We start from the raw sequence: 23746 nt of genomic DNA, 5'->3' as shown, positions 1-23746 counted from the left end.
TTCTGTCTAAACCTTACATCAGGGCCCTAGGGCAAGGACAAATGTCTTCATCTTTTTAAATTTAAAAATTTGTTTCAAACTATAGAAGAGAAATTAAAATCCCAGAATGATTTGAGTCTGTGAGCATAAAAATAGCCCTCTAGCATAGTATGCATTTATAACGGGAGTCATAATCTAAGGATCAGTCTCACAAAATGAGAATGAGAATCAAAAAGAATTAGAGGGAAAAAGTTGTGTCTGTAGAAAGACATGTATAAAAACCTATGAATGTAAAAACCAAGCCAACCCAATTAAAATTCAAGCTTATTTAAATACATCTCTATACCCTGTTCTCCAACATACATACAAATACACACATAAAAAATACAATATAACCTAAAATTATGCTATTTAGAATTTTTTAAAAGTAATTACAGGACTTAACTCAGACAGCAGCTAGGGAAATTATCACAGGTTGTAGCTACTGCCACCATAAGAATTGGTTTCAATTCAGCCTTTAATGAGATCAGCTATTTCTATTCATTTTCATGGGTACCTACTTCTGTAATGAAAAGGATTAATTTGAAGTTCCTAGAAATGCATCACCTAGCTCATGTTGGAGGGTAGCTAGTCTGCTGGCCATAAATATAAATTCTTCAAGTAGTAGGTTGACTATTTCATTAAAACTCATGATGTTTTAGTATTTCATATGCAGAGCCATGCAAAGGTTGTATAAAGCAGGGTTTTAATATAGAATGTATTTGAGGAGGAAAAGCTGTCATGGAAAGGTGATTGTTAGTTACTCAGAGATGCATGAGTGGGGGTTGGAGGTGCTTCCTTTGTCAAGCAAGTGCAGAATAATCTCTGCATCTCAGGTGTCTCCTCTTCATAGGACAGGCCCACAAAACATATCCCCACATCTAACATAGCCTATACAAAGGCAGGAGAAGGCCTCTGCGGCCTGGCTCCCATCCAAATACCCAGGTTATTAATTTTTTTTTCACTTTCCCCTAAGTAAAAGTAATAATGATTAGAGGGCGGCATTTGCGGTTTGGGAGAAGGCAGTGCACGTAGTAGGGTTACCCAGACTTCTAGGGGTTAGCCCCCAATTGGATGTGGCCATTTCCCAGCGGTCCTTCTCCAGCCCCGTAATCAATGCCTTTCAGATAGACAGTGTTGGCAGCAGCAGCTCACTGTCATGCTAAATGTGGGGGAAGCTGCAAAGCAAGCATCCGGTCCATAAAGCACAATTCGTCCATAAAGCACAATTCGTCAAGAAACCTGCCATGACTCAGAACCCTTGTATAATGTAAGTTATGCCTAGGTAATAATCAAGCAAGGAATTTAGACCCAGTTCAATCAATTCACTGAGGAGCAAAAAAATAAAAGAGAGCCAGTCTGGCTTCATATGAAATCAGGGGCAATTGGTGTCCTGGACTTTTTCACTAAGAGTGTTATAGACATGTTTTCCAGATTTCTAGTTTCCAGGTTGAGAACTGACCATTAAGCACATCTTAAAATATCAAAACTTATTTATAAAATAATGATAAGCCATCGAATTTTTAATGTGAAAATTTTGTAGAAAAATGATAAAACGTATACTTCCTTGAACATTATCTCCAGAAGCCCTTTTGAATCTTAACACAGCATTCATCATCTTGCAAGTAGATAATAACCTACAATGATTCTTGGCCCTGCTGCAGAGATCCCAGTTTGAGACCACCGTCCTCTGTGACATCCGTAAACCAATGACAAGACAAGATCACCGCTAATGATGTCCCGGACAGCAATCAGCCATAAGGTACTGAGCCCATCCAGGGTTATTGTCCTCCGCCACACCAGAAAGGTAAGGAGGGAAATTTGTAAATGATGTATGAATCCTTTTGTTGTACCTAACAGACGCAGAGTGTTTATCTTCCTAAATTTTTGTAAGGCTCCTGTCACTTAGATATATAACACCCCAGGAAGACAAAAGGAAGAGGAAAAAAGGAAGTTTAAAAAAAAATGTATCTTTCAAGCCATTGTACAAAGGAGCGTGGGGGGAGGGGTGACTGCCAAGTTTGAGTAGCTCTTCAGTGAATGTGTTGCTACGAAATGAAAAACATAAATTAATTTAGTGAGAAGAAGAGAACGAAAAGAATTCCAACTTCGTTATTTCCATAATACAGCCCAAAACACCGACTGGCTTTTTCACGCTCAAGTTTTCCCTGGTTATTTTGTCGGTGTCCTAGCAATGAAAGCCACAACTGATAGAATATTATATGGAATGGAAAAGCATTCATTTTATTTTTCAGCTTTACTGGGGGATAATTGACAAGTGTCCCCATCCTCTCTTCAATATCCAGCTAGTGTGGTTTTAACCTCTAAAAGAAAACACTTTTTCAACCTGCAGCTAAGCACAGCCCTTCTAACTATTCACAATGAAGATTTACAGATGCTAGAGCTTGAAGGACCAATACAGTTCATCATATCTAGCTGGATTATTTCAAAGACTAAAGCTGGAGTTGAGAGAATGGCCCCATCTAAATATAACTTTTAAAATAAATCATGATTTTATGTTCATGATATAAAATGAATAAAGCAGAAACACTTTTCTCAGTTGATGATTGTGTACATGAGAAGCAATGCATTCAACATTCATGTCCCCTTATATGTCTATTTTGTTTATTATGTGGTTGAGGGCAAGGTGTGTAATAAGAGCTGTTTTTAACATTAGACCTAGTTCCCAAATATAGGGCCTCTACCTCCTAGGACTATGAACAGGCAATTACTTTATCACTCCCATCCTTAGTTCCATCCATAAAATGGGATATGAATAATTCACTGGGTGGCTATAAAGATTAAGTGAAGTAATATATGTAGAGTGAGTAGCATATTGCAAGCACTCAATAAATAGTAAATGTCATTATATTTTTACATCTACAAGCACAAAATATTTCAGTGAATGAATTAGTAAAAATCAACTTTTCCTTAATTCAAATGAATTAAGTGTTAGTTACAGTTTGAAAAAAGTAGAACAGAAGATTAGGAGAAACTAAAGATCCAGATAATTATTATTATATTATAACTATTATTCAGTATAATTGAATTTCCATTTGTGATTAAACTTCAGACCCTTCTTAACTATGAAGATACTAGAATAATAGGTCATAATATTTGTTGTGGACAACACCAGATGTGAAAAGACTGATTATTTCTGACTAGAAGGCACCAGAGTACTTACACAGCACTTCACAGTTAGGATCTCAATGTCAGTTCCTGACTTCATATGTGAATACAGCAGAAAAAGCCTGGGCAATTTGAAACTCAGTGTATAAACTGTATTTTTGTTTTTCTGAATAGCTCATTTTCTTATGCAGTTAGTTATTACTTTAGCAAATATATTTTGAACACCTACCATGTGCCAAACACAGTGCTAGTGTTAGCAGAAGACACTAAAGTTAATTAAGATTGACACACACATTTGCAATTGGTTGAAAAATATTGAACAAGATGATCAGCCACCAATCCTAAAGTTCAGTGGGATTTTGATAGGTAGAGATTAAGGAGAGGGAATGACGGGCAGAAAGAATAGCACAAACAAATAACCAGAGAATGAAAACATGAGATCTGATGTGTTCTTTCTGTCCTTTCTTTGTCAGTCAAAATCCCATTCTTTCTTCAAAATCTAATACAAATTTTAAACTGACCACTCATTTACCCCCTTATCTTCTTAGTTGTCTTCTTCCCATAATATCTTTCACTTTGCACAAGTTAAGAGTTCTCCAGATCAGGAACAATAAGTTGCCAGGGTTTAGTTCTCCAGGACCTTATGTGATACTGGCAAATAATAGTCACTAATACACACGTTCATTCTAGAATATGAAGAGTGAGGAAAAATGAAAAACTGTCATACTGCTATTTAAAATATATATATTTGGTCTTCCTCTACCTTTCAGGCACAGAGCTCCTAAAACTCTTGGAATTTTCTAAGTGAAGAGAATCGGCAAGGTCTCTTTTGTTATGTTCATGAGTTGACTGGTGGACCTCACCTAAGGACGGGGGCTGATTGCCAGGAGAACACACCATGTGATTAGAGGGTTGGAACTTTCAGTCCCACCTCCCCAACCTCCCGGAAAGGGATGGGGGGCTGGAGGTTCAATAAAATACCAATGGCAAATGATGAATCGATCATACATATGCAATGAAACCTCCATAAAAAAGGTCTGTGTTTGGAGAGCTTCCTAATTGGTGAACATGGAGGTGCTGGGAGAGTGAGACACCCGGAGAGGGCATGGAATCTCTGCACCCATTCCCCCATACCTTGCCCTACACATCTCTTCCATCTGGCTCTTCCTGAGTTATATCCTTTTATAATTAACTAGTAATCTAGTAACTACAATGTTTCTCTGAGTTCTATCAATTGCTCTGACAAATTAATGGAACCAGAGGAGGAGTTTATGGGAACTTTCGATCTGTAGTCAGTGCATCGGAAGCATAGATAATAACTTGGACCTGTGCCTGGCATCTGAAGTAGGGGGTGGGGGACAGTCTTGTAGGACTGAACCCTCAACCTGTGGGATCTACCATCTCTAGGTAGATAGAGTCAGAATTGAGTTGAATTGTAAGACACCCAGCTGGTATCTGGAGAATATTTGATGCTGTGTGGGAAGCCCCCAACCTCCCCACATTGAAATTAGTACCAGAACTTATTTAGAAGCCAAGTTGACTTCTTCAATTTAAGTTTCAATGATGGGTGGTGAAAGCACAGAAACGTGGAGCCCTCTAATAACAAGGTGTCTTAATTTGAGAAGGGGATTATGGTGATTCTAGTTTTGATGATGACTGAATAGCCAAGTGAGGTTTCTGGCCAATGTTTGCATTTATAGGACTAAAATTAAAAAGGAAGCCAGGATTTTAGAAAGAGATTTGCAAGTTGTCCACATAATGCTCACTGTGTAAAAAAAAGATGAGAAGTGCTCTAATAAAAAACAAAACAAAACAAAAAACCTGAGGAACAACCATTTAAGGGATAGAAAGAAAATGAGAATACAAAAGATTGAAAAAAGAAGAATAACTAAGCAAGTTTATTTATTGTCAGAGATCAAAAGAGTCAAGAAGAACTGAGAAAGAGTTATTAGATTTTTGACTTCTGTGCTCACAGGATACCATCAAAAAATATTTGGGGGCAGAATGAAAGTCATTTTATCAGAAGGAAAGTTTTTTTTTCCATGCTGGGTATACTTAGACCTAGGAACATCATATCACAGAACAGAGTCTATAAAAAGTAATATGATATATCAATAGCTTTATGAGGAGTGAAAAGAAAGTATTTATTCAAAGCAATTTCAATATATTACTGTGATTTGCACATAGTGACACCATCTTAATAGTGCATTAGATGAAGATTTTGCACTTTCTTATGACTTTATAATATGAAACTTTTTAGAAACCTATCATTATTAACATTTTTAAAAGTTAGAAAATTTACACCAACTATCACAATTAAACTACAGTGGGAAATCATTCTTGATGCAGGAATAAGAAGCCCACATGCTATTTTGGAATCAGTGGTTACTATTTTTATTAAGAAAAGTAGATGGACTTATAAAATACAGTAGGAGGAGAATCAGACTACCCACAGGTAATTTAGCCTGCATGTAGCCTGAATGTTTTGCATTTTGGAAATTGTGTATAGCTTGAGAGGGTAGGAGTGTAAAAAGTGAAGAAATGAAAATGCGTGATCAGCTACCCAATCTCCCTGATCTAGTTTGCTGTAACTATGTAATTAGATGTTTAGATTATCACTCTTAACTTTAAATTATTTCAATTCTGTTGAGAGTGGAAGTCAAATTACAAATTGTAGGATCTGGTTAGTTGAGTTGGTTTAAGACAGAATAAAATCACACTGAGGATGGACTTTCTATATTGTTATCTAATGAGCAAAGAAAACATTTCCCGTAGTAATATAAAGGTGAGTACATTTCCATGGTGAAATTAACTTAGTAATCTAGATTTATGTCCTATGAAGCCATGTAGAAGTCAGCATATTATCCTTTTCCCCTTTGGTGTAGATATTTATTCAACTATCCACTGATTTAGCCATTCAAATAATAATTGAGTGTTTATTATATGTCAGGCAATGGTCATACAGTTATGAATAAGATTCATCTTTTACTCTCAAGAGCTGAAAACCTAGTAGTACTTTCTAGATTTTTCAAAAACTGTTAAAGAACATTAATAGAACAACTTTTAAAATCCAATATATATGTCATACAACTACCACATAAATATTTCATCATATTAACCAATGTTCTTAATTAGCTCTATGATGATATATCTGATGCCCATAGCATACCGAATGCCCAAAAATAGTACTCTTATGTAGTCTAATATTTCTTCTTCTACTAGTTGAGGGTTTTTATGTTTTTGTTTTTACCAAGAGGGTAATTTAGATTTTTTCCCAAACATGTTGCTATAAATTATGCTTATGGTTATAATTATGTAATTCAATTAAATATTGCTTAAACTGATCAAATATGATTATAAAAGTGTTTCTTTGATATTGTCTCTGGAAGAACTAGGTTGAATGCTTTAAGACTCAATAAGTCACCAATAGGGCTGAATTAGCTTCAGTAGACAGAACTTTAAACAACTGAAGGAAAAAAATGTAAACATCTGAAAGTCTTTTCTTACCTAGGTTAGATTACTTCACAGTGGTCTCTAAGCTCTTGATCCACTTAAAAATAAAACTGGCTTTCACATAAGGTATATTATGTGTACAATTTATGACAAAATACAGTGAACTCTAATCCCTGGACCCATCCTTAAAAAAAACTAAAAAGCAAAGAACAACTTTGGTCTTATATTTAAAAAAAGTTAATGAACATGTATTTATAGGTTTTAGCTTAATAGAAAAACTTTAATGTATGCATATAACAAATTATCTCATGATTCCTCACTGTAAACAACCTTTTGAGTTAATTGACCTACTTACTATCTATACCACTTGCTTCTGATTGGAAGGCTTTTTGCTGTGCTAGCCGCAGACAATCCCAAAGATACATGGATATGGCATAAAGATGTTACGTACTAACTGCTTTTATAGGTAGATATCACTTTGTTACTTTAAAGCAGAGAAAGATGGTTTTGATTCTCAGTGTGAAAAAAGAAATGGGAAGTGATCATTCAAATTACAAAAAGACAACTCACAAGGGCCAAAACTACTTCACACATGCCCATTTGTCAACTACTTTATAGAAATTTAACATTTAACTTGTCACATAATACCACCCAACTTCTAGGAAATAACCAAATGTGTTATTTAAACTCAGTCTGTGCTTAGGGGAATATTTTATAAAAACAGCTTTTATTGGGAAAAATAAGAAGTTAGAACTCTATAGCCTTAAGGTCCTATTGTATGCTTACTTCTTAGAGGCACAACACTTCTCTCAGTTGATGGAGAAAAAGTTCACATAGGGGAGCCATGAGTTGGGTAGCATGTCTCTGGTAAGAAATGAGATACGATAGCTTGAAAATTGAGTTTTCTATTGAAAATGTTGAGTTATTTAATTCTCAGTGATTCAGAGTACTGGTAAATGTTTTCACTTGGAATGCACATCCTTGAAGGTTATGTTGTAAAAATGACCAGAAAATAGGATCTGAACAGGCGCCATTTTTCTTCCATTACATACTAATAGAGCAAAGAAAAACAAATGTGTTTATATACTCTATGCTTTATTAAACTATCATGACTTCAGTTGTTGCCTATGGCATTTTTATGTGAAACTTTTCTTATTTTACTCACACGTAGGTAAGACCAGTAATAGTCTTATTTAATCTTATTTAGTCTCCACTTATTTAGCTGACTTACTGACTTAGTTAATTACAACATAAAAACTAAAATAACGGTTTAAACTATAAAAAATGATGAAGAAAAATCTTCAGAAGATTTTCTTTTGTGAATCTCTTTGGAAAAGAGAGAAGCCCTATTGTACTTCGTCATTTGGTCTAGAAAAGATATATAATTCAAATTATGACTTCTCTTTCTATTTTTACTTTCTTGTTTTATCCCAGTTGCTGACTTTAATAAAGTTACCATTTTATTTCGGTATCACCTCCATTTACTTTTAAATCCAATTGTTTTATCCGTTCTGTTGATTCTTCCTTTTCCATCTCCTTTATGATTCTCAAAGCTGCCGGCCAACCCAAGGCCCTCTTTAGTTGACACCTGGACTAGCTGACACGAAAGTGTGCTGGGAATTCACTCTAGCTCATTTCCTTTCACTATCCACACTGCACAGCATTTCCAGATGAATCTTCCTCAAAAGTTGCTTTTATCACTTAATTCTGCTTAAGAATAAATAAAGCAATCTATTGATAACATCATTTATCTAAATGCCTCTTCTTGTTATTCAGTCTTCCATAATCTGTTCACACTCAACCTGATAGTACAGTCTTTTCTAATCTATTTTTAATTAGTGTGGATTTTGAATATATCATTTCTTAACATCAGCATAAATCCCATAGCTTAAAGCAGTGGTCTGCAAAGTATGGCCCATGGATCAAATACGGCTTGTTGCCTGTTTTAATATGGCCTGTGGTCTAAGTATGGTTTTTATATTTTTTTAAGTTTTTATTTAAATTCCAGTTAGTTAACATACGGTGTAACATGAGTTTCAGGTGTACAATATAGTGATTCAGCACTTCTATATAACACCTGGTGCTCATCACAACAAGTGCCCTCCTTCATCCCCATCACCTGTCCTCCCCCACATTCCTGGCTGGTAACCATCATTTTGTTCTCTAGAGTTAAGAGTCTGTTTCTTGGTTGCCTCTCTTTTTTTCCCCCTTTGTTTGTTTTGTTTCTTAAATTCCACATATGAGTGAAATCATATGGTATTTGTCTTTCTCTGGCTGACTTATTTTGCTTAGCATAATACTCTCTAGCTCCACCCATGTTGTTGCAAATTGCTGGTTTTTACACTTTTAAACAGTTGGAAAAAAATCAAAAGAAGAACGATATTTCATGATATGTGAAAACTATGTAGAATTCAAATTTCTGTGTCCATAAATAAAGTTTTATTGGAACATGGCCATGCTCATTTGCTTATGTATTGTCTACAACTGATTTCACACAACAGCAGAGTTGAATAATTGCAACAGAGACCATATGGCCTACAAAATCTATTATATTTACTGTCTGGTCCTTTACAAAAATATTGTCAACCCTGGCCTAAAGAATATGTCAGTTGATGGTAGACAATTATATGCTTATACATATTTCCCCTTATTCAAAACAATGTGTGCTAGCCATTCTTATATTCTACTTCATGAGTAATTTTAAACTTGAACTTCTTTTCAGCAAACTTAGAAAAATGCTTTCATCAAAATGCTACTTTGGGTTTAGTGGAAAATAAGCAGGACAAAAAGGGGAGAAGAGGAAACATACACATGGAACAAGAGGAAAATTCAGTGAAAAAAAGAGGTAAGTAAGTAGGGCAACAGGGAATAATTTGTACAGACATAGAGAAAAATAGAACCAGAATTGTCAAGGGAAAGTCGGAGTAATATGCCTACATCTAGCCATCCCCTGCCATGCTGCCTTTTCTCCCTACTAAAAAAAAAACCTCTACTCATTAGCTCTTATTTATAAGATTTAATTATATTATCTCAATTAAGCCTCAAAACAACCCTAATTAAGGAAATGACATTATCTTAAGTTATAGATGAGGCATGTAAAACCCAGAGATGTTGACCAAATGACAGACCTGTAAGTGTAATTGTAACTCAGTGCTAATGCCCACTGTTACAACACCGTGCTTTCATTATTTTTCAGTATGGAGCTCCTTATTCAAGGAGTTAGTTCTTTAGAAAATCATGCATTTTTAAAATTACTGTGGAATACTGTCAAATTGAAACTCAGCTTGCCTCTTACACTTAATAACCTCAAAACCTTCTTATAAAATCCAGATGTTGATTTTTACCTAAGAGTCTCTTGTCAGAAAGAGTAATCGAGATTTTGTTGACACAGAGAAATAAACTAGACAGGTAGGTTTCAAGGCTATTGACTGATGATTAAATATCATTCTAATAGTGAATATTTATTGACCTCCTAATATGTTTCAGTCATTCATTTCTCACAATAATCCTAAAGGGAAGGTACTATTATTATCCCTATTTGCATCAGATAATTGTATAGCAGAAAGGTTTTAAGTAAGTTACCCAAAGTTACAGAGCTCGGCAGAAGCTGAGATATGAATTTAAGTAGTCTAATTCCAGAGCCATAAGATTAACCATTATGCCAGGCTGAGAATATCTTTAAAGGAGTTAAATACGTAGGACTCATGAGGACCTAAATGCATGAGACTTATATTAGTGGATTCCTTTTTCAAAAGAAAATGAATTACCTTTCCTGATAAGGCAAGAATTTGAATATATAATAAGACTATTGAAATATATACAACACCATTTTTGAAGACAAAGCAGCAGAGCATCCTGACTAAAAAAACACACATGCACACACACATATATACACTATTAACAATCGCACTGGTAGGATGTGCTCTTGCGGTCAGGAAGATCCTGTGTGGCATTATGCTTACCATTACGCTTACCAACTTACCAGTAAATAGAAACTCCTGCTATGATAAACTGCATGCTTGGACTGTAGTGAGAGGAGTTGCTTTAGGTTCAAGAAGTGTCTCTCCTTCAGGCAAACCTCAAACCTGTTTTCCTCATCATCAGATCTTGATACTGTTAATATAAAATGTTTGCTATCATTAGTGGAATGTGAATGGTGCATAATGAACAATCTGCCGCAGGAAGCCACAGTTCATGGAGTCCCCAAACACTGATGAGCACAGAGATTGAGCTATCGGTTCAATCTTATTACTGTTTTTAATTCGATTTCAAGATATAAGAGGTTTCTAGAATGAAGTGGAGAAATCTCACTGCTGCTGACATAGTCTTTTGTCGGTAAATTGCCTTGGGTATTTTATCAACACAATGTACTGCATTTCACGGGAACTATACTATTTAAAAAGACAAATGTTAAAATTATAATGTAATATTTAGACATTCTTTTCCTGGAGGTCAGTGTGAGGACATGGAGTAATTACACCATAACGTGAGACACTTAATTACAGAGGTGCATATTACGTCCACTACATAAAATCATTTTTATCATAGCAATTTCTCATTCCTAAGAAACTCTTCCCCCCTCCCCATGTATAGGATGTCTGACACCAGAATGCATCTTAGGATCCTGAAATCAGATGTAAATCTATGCATTTAGTGAAGTGATACCTGTCCCCAAATGTTGATTTTTAATTCTAAGGTCCATCTTACCTAGGAGGGTCTCTTAAAATTGGGGGTGGGGGGGGAGAGGGAGAGAAATGAAATAATCCAATATTGGCATGGTATAGAAATAATTTCTAAAAATTTAAAGAAACTCCTCTGAGTGTTTTCCATGGCTGCTAAAAATTGAGCATGTTTGTCTGGATCACATGGAATGCTCACCACCTCCTCCTGCAACGGAAAGCATCAGTGTTGGCAGTAACTATAACATCCTGTCTCTCTTATGCCAGAGCCAGCACCATGTGACGTAGTGAGAATTAAAAGTTCCCAACCTTCAACTCAGTTGATTGGAAAGTTTTCATTAGAAGTAGGTTCTATTGTGGCCCCATAACCTACATTTTAAAGCTCATTATCCTCTGTTTTAGCACTGATAAGCTGACAACTGTAAAACATTCATGAAAACACAATTGCAATCTTGATAAATGCCTCCACTGTGTAATCTATTGCAGCAATGATCTATGCATTACAATTGCTTCTTAAAGTACCAGAGATTCACAAATACGCATTGTTTATGCACACGCCTGCACGCGCGCGTGCGCGCGCACACACACACACACACACACACATGAAGATACAGTTCTAGGCTTTAAAACTTAGTTTCAGATGATGCCTTTGTCTTTCATTATCAGAGAATTTTGCTTTCCCTACTCTTGCGGTTATTTAACATGAGCAACTTTCTCTTTACATCCATCAGGCAGCAGTACTGGCCAGGAATGCAAATAACCCTAAGACAGTCCACCTTGATAGTCAAGAAAATGTTAACCATTATATGCCCCATGGTACATTTACCAATCTGTAATGTATTATTTCTTCTTTTCACATATAAGGTGAAGAAATTTGTAACTGGTCTTGACTAAAAGGTTTCTTATAATGTAACTACCAAAATGGTTGTATAAGTAAAAAATAGAAACAAACGTACTTTCATTTAAGATTTAAAGTTCAAAATTTAAAATGTACTGTGTAGATTCAATAATAAAGTAAATGTTCTCCTTTTACCTTAATCTTTATCGTATTAAGACATGAAACATTTAAATACCAGGACTTTAGATTATAGAAAAAGCATCTGAAAATACTTTCCAAAATATACCCCTGAAGGCCTCTAGATGGCAAACTTTAGTAAATTTTTATGATTGGCCTGAATTCAGTTTCTTACCAATTCGGTCTAAACCACCTATTGAAATGATTTTCTGTTTAATAATCTACTCAGATGTATTTGTGTTTTATGGAACAATGCATGAGAAACTGAATTATAATATTTTTTCTAAAATGTAAGCCTTTATTTTTGGAAAACCTCATTGTACCAAGATGGTGTCCCAGTCTCTTTGGTGCACTGGGGAGTCTGGAAAAGTTTTACCTGATAAAGTATTTCAGCTGGCTTTGAAAATCAACTATTCCTTTATAATTATAAAGATTAGTTACAGTTTTCATTATGGAAATTTCAGAGATCTCAAAGAATAGTAACCAAGTCCTCCAAGAAATATAAAGTAGAAGACATGTGTATGAGTCTTATTAGAACCCTTTCCAACCCAAGCATGTCCTTTACAAAACAAATATATAACACAATTTCCAAAGTATGCATCTTTTTGTGATATATCATTCATGTCTGTTTAATTCTATAATCATTGCCATTCCTTTAGTTAAGTTAAAAAATATATTTATTTTAATGCCAAATATATTCAAGAGTTGTTATGCGATGAAGAGAAATAAAATTAGTAAGAGAGTTGATAATTAAAAGGTATGCAAGAGGCATTGAAAAGGACAAGTCCACTTTGCATAAAATATTATCAGCAATAATGTTGAAGTTTAAAATCCAGTTATAGCTAGGATATGTATGTTAAATTTTCAATGGGGGCTTGAACTAATATCCTAAAGCTACCACTAGCTATGAGAAGATCCATTACTGAGTGTGCTGAATATTGGAGAACCCCCTTTCTGAGAGAGAGTTCCTCCTCCATACACATAGTAACTATGGAAAAAATATTTTAGCATGATGCAATATTGGCTGACAACAACTGGGCATCTGACCTAACTGGCATAAACATCTGACAGAAGCTGGGACAAAGTTCTTTTCAAATTTCAACTTCTTGTTACCAGGATGGGTCCCTGATCCAAGATGAACCAATAAGAATCTTTCTCCAAAGACTATAAAACTAGAAAAAGGAGAACAAACCTCTCTCTAGTGAAGCTTGGTATTCTCTCTCTCTCCCTCTCCCTCCCCCCCCAAATAAATAAATAAATCTTAAAAGAAAAAAAGATGGTAAGATTTTCCTTCATTTACTTTAAAAGTGTAAATGAGTTTTTCAGGGGGATACATACATGTATCATCCAAGAAAAACAAAGATTGAGAATTTTTATAGCTCTTGTAAAATATTTTGAGCTAGATTGTGCATGTTCAACTGAAATGAGGTATAAAGGTTGAGCCCTGGCTTGAGTGCAGCTTTCCTATTCACAAGTTGGAGTCCTTGCAAAAAATCCTTAAACTCGGTTTCATATTATTTTCAAGCAACAGAATTCCTCTTTTCAACCAAAATCCTGAGATTTGCTCTGTAAATGCTTTTTTAGATGCTCATGGATTTTCTCTTAATTTTGGATGGCGAAAGATGCAGATGATATCCACTAGGGGCTCCTAAAGCCCTGCAACATGGAGAACACCTGCCTGAGAATTAAGTCAATTCACAGAAAGAAGCAGATTGGGTGAAGAGAGAGATAGTGCCCTGAAGATATCACTGGAGTACATGGATCAAGTTGTACCTGAGTCAGTCCTGTTCTTTGATTTTACGTTGATACGAGCTAATAAGTTCTCATTTTTATCAAACCACCTTGTGTATGGTTTCCTTAGGAACAAAGGAAGTCTTGAAAAACAGTCAAACGCCACTTTTCTGACTAACGTTTTTCAATGGAATCTTTTATTCTTCATGACTCCAAAGAGCAGAATCAGAGCTAGATGACAAGAGAGAAATGAACTGTCTTTTTAAAATCATTCTAGTTATGTTGATGTCTAGATGGAATTACATATATAGAAGCAGCATAAAGATCCATCAGATTACATATCCAGACGTTAGTATTTAGAAAAATCTTACTGACATAGAACAATTAATGCAATAAGGTCTTCAAAAATTTTGAGAAACTAAAAGAAAAAAATGGTCAATACTTAAAACATGAAATCCCAAAGACATTTGTGTTTTAATGTAAGATTAGCGAGTCCAACCTAACAGATATTTTCAAGTGAAAAATACAGTTTTTTTAAGGAGGTGAAAGACCTGCACTCTGAAAACTTTAAAACATTGATGAAAAAAACTGAAGATGACACAAACAAATGGAAAGATAGTCCATGCTCATGGATTGGGAGAAGCAATATTGTTAAAATGTCTATACTACCCAAAACAATCTACACATTCAAAGCAATCCTTATCAAAACACAACCAGCATTTTTCACAGAACTAGAACAAATAATCCTAAAATCTGTATGGAACCACAAAAGACCCAAATAGCCAAAACAATCTTGAAAAGGAAGAACAAACCTAGAGGTTTCACAATTCCAGATTTCAAGTTATATTACAAAACTGTAGTAATCAAAACAGTATGGTACTTGAATAAAAATAGACACATAGATCAATGGAACAGAATAGAAAGCTCAGAAACAAACCCACAATTATATAGTCAATTAATCTTCAACAAATGAAGCAAGAATATGCAGTGGGAAAAAGATAGTCTCCAACAAATAGCATTGGGAAAACTGGACAGCTACATGCAAAAGAATGAAACTGGACCACTTTCTTATACAAGACACACACAAAAATAAACTGAAAATGGACCTGAAACCATAAAAATTCTAGAAGATAACACAAGAAGTAATTTCTCTTACATCGGCAATAGCAACATTTTTCTAGAGATGTCTCCTGAGGCAAGGGAAATAAAAGCGAAAATAAACTAGGGGGCTTCATTAAGATAAAAACTTCTGCACGGCAAAGGAAACAATTAACAAAACTAAAAGACAACCTACCGAATAGGAGAAGATATTTGCAAAGAACATATCCAATAAAGGGTTAGTATCCCAAATATATAAAGAACTTATAAAACCCAACACCCAAAAAACAAATAATCCAATTTAAAAATGGGCAGAAGACATGAACAGACATTTCTCCAAAGAAGACAAACAAAAGGCCAACAGACACATGAAAAGTTGCTCAACATCACTCATCATCAGGGAAATGCAAATTAAAACTACAATAAGATATCACTTCACATTTGTCAGAATGGCTAAAATCAGAAACACAAGAAACAACTGTTGGATAGGATTTGGAGAAAGAGAAACTCTTATGCATTCTTGGTAGTAACACAAACAAGTGCAGCCATTGTGGAAAACAGTATGGGGGTTCCTCAAAATTTAGAAATAGAGCTACACTATGATTGAGTAATCAGACTACTGGGTATTTACATGAAACATACAAAAACACTAATTCTAAAGGACACATACACTCTATGTTTATTGCAGCATTATTTACAATAGCCAAATTACAGAATCAGCCCAAATGTTCATCGATTGGTGAATGGATAAAGAAGAGGTGGTATGTGCGTGTGTGTGTGTGTGTGTGTGTGTATACACACAATGGAATATTATTCAACCATAAAAAGAATGAAATCTTGCCATTTGCAATGACAGGGATAGAGCCAGAGAGTATAATGCTAAGTGAAATAAGTCAGGGAAAGACAAATATCATATGATTTCACTCATATGTAAAATTTAAGAAACAAATAAACAAAAAAGAGAGAGAGACAAACCAAGCAACAGACTCAACTATAGAGAACAAACTGATGATTACCAGAGGGGAGATGGGTGGGAGGGGGGATGGGTGAAATAGGTGATGGGGATTCAAGAGTGCACTTATCGTGATGAGCACTGAGTAATGTATAGAATTGTTGAATCACCTGTATTGTACACCTGAAAGTAATATAACACTGTCATATTAGATATAGATATTCCAGTTAGGTATTCCAGTTAACTATACTGGATTTAAAATAAAAAAATTTAATTAAAAAAAATAAAAATAATGACCATAAACCTCAAAAAAGGGGGGATTTAGATTATTGCAGATGTCCAAAATGACAAATGTGAGTTAATGAAATAATAACAGTGTACTAATAACATTAAGGGAATATTTTTACTGTTTTCCTTGGTTTCCCTTACTTTGTAATATAATTTTGCTAAATTCTGAGTGCCAAGATATTCATAAATGGAACACTTGCAGAAAAGTGTAATTGAAAGATTACATAAGGACACTTAGCTAAAAACTGGAGTAATACAGATTCGAAAAGAGAAAACTGTGGGGAAAGACCAAAAAAAGAAGACATGATGTCCAAAGACCTGAAGTTTTTGACCTCTCAATTGCAAAATATTGTCTTGAGTAAATTGCCTGTTATCTCTATGGCTCAGTTTCCTCATCCATAAAATGAGATTGCTGTAATAGATCATAGTGTGACTGTTTTCCCAGGAGCCTGTCCTAGACACCATCCACTGTCCATATGGCAACTGTGACACAACCTTGTGTATCAGTGACCTTGGGAACTTCCTGGGTGAAATCTGAAACTGGCCTCCATACACAGAGAGCGAGGAGAAACCTAAGAAAGAGGCAGATCACTCCAACTTGGTAGGTGACAGTTTTAATAAGCAAGGGAACTTACATTTGAAACTTGTCTTGGGTGGCTGCAAGATGAGTAGTAGATCTTCCTACCCACCCCTCAGAACCCTAAAAGCTTATAGAGAGACCCTAACCAGATTTATTCATGTATACCACCCAGATGGCCTCAACATCTTACTTTCTCAAGGGTATATCCTTGAAGAACTCCTAGTGTAGATTGTCGGTCTACTTTTTCAGGTGGGGTCCTAGCAGCAATGAGATCAAACTACACTTACTTCTGAGTTACTTTTACCAGACCCTTTACAGCTGATTGGGATAGCCTTTGGCTTTTTGAGTTCCCTCTCTGTCTTGGGTCTTTCCCACAGTTCGTACCTCTTCCTAGGATGTCAGTTTCCTCCAGATCAGCAATGGATTACTCAACATCATAAACGTCTTCTCCCACAACTGGTCTCAGTATAGATATCACTATCTCATACCAGGTGCTTGGCATAGACTTTAGAGTACCTTAGCTTTCATTCAAGTGGTAAATACGACATGATCAGGTCCTTCAAAGATAAGAGCATGGATGGCCTGTCTCGTTCCCAATTCCCAACCTAAAAATTTGTCCTATTTCCTCTATAGATTTCCAGTGGTCCATGTGCCCTGGGAGATCCCCTTCATTGGGCCAAGCCTCCCTGCAGGCTAGAAAAATCCACTCTATGAAGACAGTGAGTGCCTTAAAGCCTTCAAGACATTATGTGGGAGCTGCCAGACACTAGGATGTATGGTGATGTTGCTCATTTTCTCTGCCTCCTGTCCGTTCAGAGAAATACAGTCACTCCTTGTATCCCATAGTTGCACTAACCATGTCTGGATGTTTGCACTGGTCTTTTGCTGGAACGTGGTAGCTATATCAATAAGCTCCATGGGAGTATATTCTCTCATCATGAACATTTCCCATACTGGGGATTGCTCTGCTGGCTGGGATTGCTGTTATTATGTTTTTGCTTTCCTTTGTATTAGGGGTCGGGGCATTTTGGCATATCAGTCACCACAACTTCTTCCTCTTCACTTTCCTAGGCATTCACCTCTTACTATCCCAATCAGGCTTTGTCACAAGTGTTTGGACTTTAATCCATGGCAGCTTGCACCCTTCTAGAACTTTGCAAAGCAGCACGCTAAGGCCTCCAAATTATTATCCTGCTCTCCCACCTTGTCTGCCAGCTCTGAAGCTAGCAGAGTAATGGACAACCACACATCCTTCTCTAATCTCAGTTTTTCTTCCATTTTTCAAACTCCAGCTTCAGCTTCTAGTTGGGCATCAGTGGCCAGCCAGACGACCCACAGTAGAGGTCAGCCCACTACAGCAACCATTCATTTCCCTTCTTTGCCAGAGTGTGCTATGTATATTTCTTCCAACAAGAGCATTAGACCTGCTGATGTTTTGGGGGTATCCCCATGCTCACATGGTGCTCCACAAGTGTCTGGCCTATGGGCCACTCCTCCACACACACAGGTTGAATGTCACTAGAACTTTCCACCTGAGATGCTCTTTCCCAAGACCCATTTCTTCAGTCTCCTGGATGGCTTACCAATTGTTGATCTGCACCCTCAGAAGCTTCCTGGTTGAAATTTGAACCTGGCCCCCATATAGGAGGGCAAGGAGAGACCCATGAAAGAGGCAGGCCACTCCAGATTGGTGGGTGACAGGTTAAGCAGAGAAACTTACTTATGAAGATTTTCTCCAGCAGCTGCAAGATAAGCAAATCTCCACACCCACCCACCAGAATCTTAAAAGTTTATATAGAAGCCTTAAGTGGGTTCAGTCACTTATACCATCCAGATGGTGTCAATAACATCGCTCTGTAAAGGCTGTGTCCTTGAAACAGCTCCTAGTGTGGGATGGTGGGCTTAACATACATTCCAAGGACAGAGGAGGAGGTGGGGAGCCTCCTATTGCCCTGGTCCAGCTCTACAGTCAACCTGTGGTCACATCCTCTTGACCTCCCCTAACAAACTTCTAACTATATTTGGTTGTAAGAGGCACATGAACCTGATTCTGGTTAGTTTATGAGGGACTGCATGGGATTTGTGAACCAGAGAGAGGTCAGAGGGTCTTCAATAGCCAAAGCTGGGATATGACAGCTAAGAAGCTACTACTGATGATAGGTACTACCAAAGAAAGGCGGCCTGCTATAAGAAAGAAGCCGATAAACAGAGAGACAGTTGAGAAATAGAGTCATGTTGTTTTGCTGCCTGAGTCATTCCAAGTTCAGCTGTGTCCTATGATACTAATTGCTTGGTTCAACTTTTCCTTGGAATCATTTGCCAGTACATTTCCCCTTTCTTACCTCATCTTTGAAATTGGTATCTATCCCTTGCTGCCAAGAAGATCCCTAATCTGATTAACTTTTCTAACTTCATAAATGTTTCTTTTAGAAATAAAATAAGACATTGACCACAACAGGACTTGGGAAACTTTAAAATACTACCCAATGTAAGAACGGTGTTACACTGGTTATTATCTACAACCAACCCCAAATGTTTGAAGTGCTGTCGCATAAAAGAAGAATTTCTTTTTATAAGTAGTTTCAAATGGTAGCACCAGGGGAAATGGTTTGGTAACATTTAAAGGGAGGACGTTCAGCTCAATACAAGAAAGGTTTTAAAAACTAGAGTTTCCTCTAGTTTTCTCGTGTTCAACCTTAATATTCTATGACACTAAATCTCCATGAGTTTATTTCAAAGGCTGCACCCATTCTAGTCTACAACCCTAATTCTTTAGCTCTATTTTTCTTTAGATAAAAAGCTGTCTTTTCAAGTTTTCCATCACCTTTGTTTAATACACACAAATATTAAATGTATTTTCATTTTCTCTCTATATAATATATGTATATAGTTCTTAAACCAGTGATTCTCAAAATATAGTGTGGTCAGTGATTGTTGTTTTCTTTCCAGCAACCTCTCCCCTTTCTTGTGGCAAGAATAAAATATTAAGATTTAAGGGAACCATCCATCCCCATTCTTTGTCCATGTTTTTCAGCCGAATCTGAATCTTGGGCTGGGATTGTTCAGGACTAGAGAATGTGGCCTTAATTAAGCCCACAATGTATTGAATTTCCTGCCCATAAAAATTGCTTAAAGGAACAAGCATATAACCTAAGCTGGGTCAATTTGTGTGAAATCAGAAAGTTGCTCTGGACCAATTAAATGGGCCATCAGGAATTTTGCTGGGAATTCTAAGACTAAGTTTCTCTTCCCTCTATTGTAGGTATTTGGCTCTAGAATCTGCTGGCAATTTTCACATACATGACCCTGGGGGAAACTATCACAGCCTTGGAGCTAATACCTTAAAAACAGAGAGGAGGAATAAACCAAAACTGTCTCCTTGATAACCAGGTTGAGTCCATGGATTGAACCTAATATTAAACTTATCATAGAGTTCAAATTTTATATTTCTCTTCAGTGTTTAAGACAGTTTGAGCTCATTTGTCTTTAATTTGTAACTGAAAGCATCTTAAACAATGCAAGTGAGGGAAGTGATGGATGAAAGATAGCAGAATATGCCACTCCCCAAAAAGCCTCTTTGGCATATGGATTTTAGACCTAAAGGACTTTGAGAACCAGTAGATGTATGAAAAGCTCCAAAGACAGGGCACAAGTTTTCCTTTTGTAAAAGATATTTACACTTATAAAGGAAATCTCCATTTGTAAAGGTTTCTCCCTCTCCTGTACTAGGAAGAGGACTCCTAACAGCTCTTATCATTAGAGGAGGCAAGAAAAATCTGCATAACAAACCTTACTAACAACCCTTATTTACCATATTTTTCCTGATCACCTTCCCAGAACTTGCCTCCCTGGCCCAGCAGCCCAAAACCTTTTTTCCTTTGTTTAACCTAAGATGGTATATGAGCCCAAGTTCTAACCATCCCTTTCGGGTACTCATCACTGGATGCTCCCATGTGTATGTATGATAGATATGTTAATAAACTTCTCTTAGTTTTTCTCTTGTTCATCTGTCTTTTACCAGTGTGTGGGTCAAGGACAAGCCAGCCCAAGATGGGTCACTTTGGCATGAAGATTATTTTGAGTTCAAAAGCACTCAAAGTGGTGCCTGGGTGGCTTAGTAGGTTAAGAGTCTGACTTGGGCTCAAGTCAAGATCTCAGGGTCCTGGGATTGGCCCAGCATTGGGCTCCCCGCTCAGTGGGGAGGCTGCTTCTCCCTCTGTCCATCTGCCATCTCATGTTCTCACATGCTCTCTCTCTTTCTCTGTCTCTCTCCCAGATACATAAATAAAAAAATTTTTTTTTTTTAAAGAAAAGCACTCAAAACCCAGCAGATTCAGGAAAAGCTCTTTACCTCCTCTACAACTGCCTGAAAAGAATTTAAATAGAGGACCTGCTCCAAGAAGAGAGCTATCACTAAAGATAACTACATTATGATATACACTAGGTATGGTAGACAGGGAGGACCCTAGCAAGGCCTGTTTGACCAAATTTCTCTGTGTCCCATTGTTTCTCAGTAGCCCAGCAAACATTTGCTTACCAAACATTTACTATCTTTCATCTTCCTATGAATTGCATTTCTTCCCTTTGAAGTCCCAGACTGCTACCCCCTTCTCTTTAGTTTGGAGTGACATATCTAGCTCATTTTGCCTGTCTTTGGAATTTCCATGTCTGTGTGGATTTCCCATATGCACAAAATTAAATTTGATTTTCTCCTGTTTATTTCATGTCAATTTGATTCTTAGTTCAGCTAGGAGGAACTTAAAGGGGACAGAAATTCTTGCTCCCCAACTTCTGTCTAATTCAAGTGCAGCTGGAGAACCTAAGATGGTAGGGCAAAAAGATTTTTTATTTTTCCCTTACATGGACAACGCTGCCCCCACTATCTTGGTACAAACTCCATACACCTGCACACTCTGACATTTTACTCAACTGACAACATTTACAAAATCGACCAAAGTAAAGTTTTAAGTTTTAAAATAAAATTTAAAAGTTTTGCATAAAATACTCATTCACATGTCCACAGACTATGAATTGCCTGGTAAATGTGACTGAGAAAACTAAAACATCTGGAGTTCTAAATGAAATTATATAATACTTAAGTGTTGTCAGGACCATATTCCTCCCCTCTCACTCTGAACTTACGTGTTCTCCTCTGAAGAAATTAAAAATTAGTCATGGGAAACCTCACTAAAATGGAGTCCGTTGGTTGGGCAGGGGGAGCTCTCTAGCTCTCCCACTCCTAGTCAATTGCAGACCCGCCAGGAAGAGACACATTTGACCTTACATGTGAGTAAGGGACAGGCAGGGCTAGATAGGGAGAGGTAGACAGGGGGCTATGTGATCAGGTTCACAGAAATCCCCCAAACGTGGAGGTGTGGGGAAACCAGAGATAATGGAACAAACTGGACCACCCTGCCCTAGGCAGGTGGGGCGGTTTGTTAAGCAGGTTTGTCTTGCCTGCGCTGATGATTTTTTTTTTTTTTTTTACTGTCTAGTAGACATTTTATTGACGTAAATTCACTCACAGGTAACTTGCGACACTTTCACTCTGGGCAAACAAGGAACACAAGGATCCCCGTGGCTGCACTACAGACCGTCATACCGCACACCGTGGAGCCATCCGCACGCACACGGGGGTGCGGCCCCGCGAACACCAGCGTGCTTTCTGCACAGATGTGGCTCCAGAAGTCTCGGGCTTCCCACTGCAAACAGGCATTCCTGTTTGTTTCCTCGACGGTCAGGCGCACAGGTCCAGGAGCCACAGGCCAGGTTCCGGCTCTGGACAAAAGCTTCTCGGGCCCCAGGGTGTCTTTTTTATGATAATCACCGTTGACCAACAAAGAGTAACCAGACCCTCAAAAGGAAGTAAGCCGTTGAAGGTGTTATCACTAGTCCTCGCTCAGTGGTGATATCAATAGAGATGTTAATAGGATTTAAGTTCCCTGGTGAGCTTTCTATAAAAGACCAACCCTAAAGGCCCTCAGTGGCAACCTGTCGGGACCCCTCTCACTCCTGAGAGCTTTTTCTGTATTTTCACGTAATAAACTTCTATCGCTTTACTCACTCTCCTTTGTCCGCGAGATTCATTCTTTGACTCCATGAGACAAGAATCTCGTTCTCCCTCTTCACATGGACTTGACCTTGCACATGGATCCTACTCTACTCCTCCAGGAGCAGAAAAGGATGCTTTCTTTCCCCCAACCCCAAAACAGCTCAGCCAACGACAAGGCACCACACTTCAAACTTCCACTTTACACCAATGGACTTTTAGTTTATAACAGCCTTCCCAATGTATCCCTTTCCTCCTCATAAAAGCACACCCGTCTCCCTGTTCCCTGGACTTACCTACAGTCCTGCCACAGCTTGTTTGTCCCAAGTTGCAGTTCTCGTTTAGTCCTGAATAAACCCGCCTTTTGCTGATAAAACAACCAGCAGTTTTTATTGTTAAGGCTAACAAAACATATACATAGAATCTACACAGAATCTTTGCTCATCTGGAACTCCACACGTAACACTGAATACTTCCTGGATCAGCATCTTTTGTTTTCTCTGCAAGAACTACATGTGGATGGGTATTGGGGTGAAAAGGGCGCTCTATTTTCCAATTCCCAGAGTTAGCCACATTCTAAGAGAATATGCTTGTGTGAGGCAACAAAAGTGGAACTCCTGTAAGAAATGTTTATAAGAACAATTACAACAGAACATACAGAAGCTACTGTAATCGATATGGATCTCATAGTTCACTGATACAGGTGAAGATCAAAATAAAACAAAAAAACTTTATTTTTCCATTACTTCATTTC

General features: G+C 37.2%; 1 long non-coding RNA gene across 12 annotated transcripts in view; it reads right to left on the bottom strand.

Annotated features, from left to right (window-relative positions):
* LOC145716202 (uncharacterized) overlaps nucleotides 1–23746 on the bottom strand; it is a 559773-nt gene that overhangs the window by 512447 nt on the left and 23580 nt on the right. For all 12 annotated transcript variants that reach the window (XR_014138707.1, XR_014138714.1, XR_014138718.1 and 9 more), the window contains one exon: nucleotides 10583–10713. This is a non-coding gene — a long non-coding RNA (uncharacterized LOC145716202). The remainder of the gene's footprint in view (nucleotides 1–10582; nucleotides 10714–23746) is intronic.

This window comes from Leptonychotes weddellii, chromosome 1, assembly GCF_054177405.1.
Source record: "Leptonychotes weddellii isolate Sample4059 chromosome 1, ASM5417740v2, whole genome shotgun sequence".
Lineage (NCBI taxonomy): Eukaryota > Metazoa > Chordata > Mammalia > Carnivora > Phocidae > Leptonychotes > Leptonychotes weddellii.
Note: the sequence above shows the minus strand (reverse complement) of the source record. Positions and strands in the feature narration are given on the sequence as shown.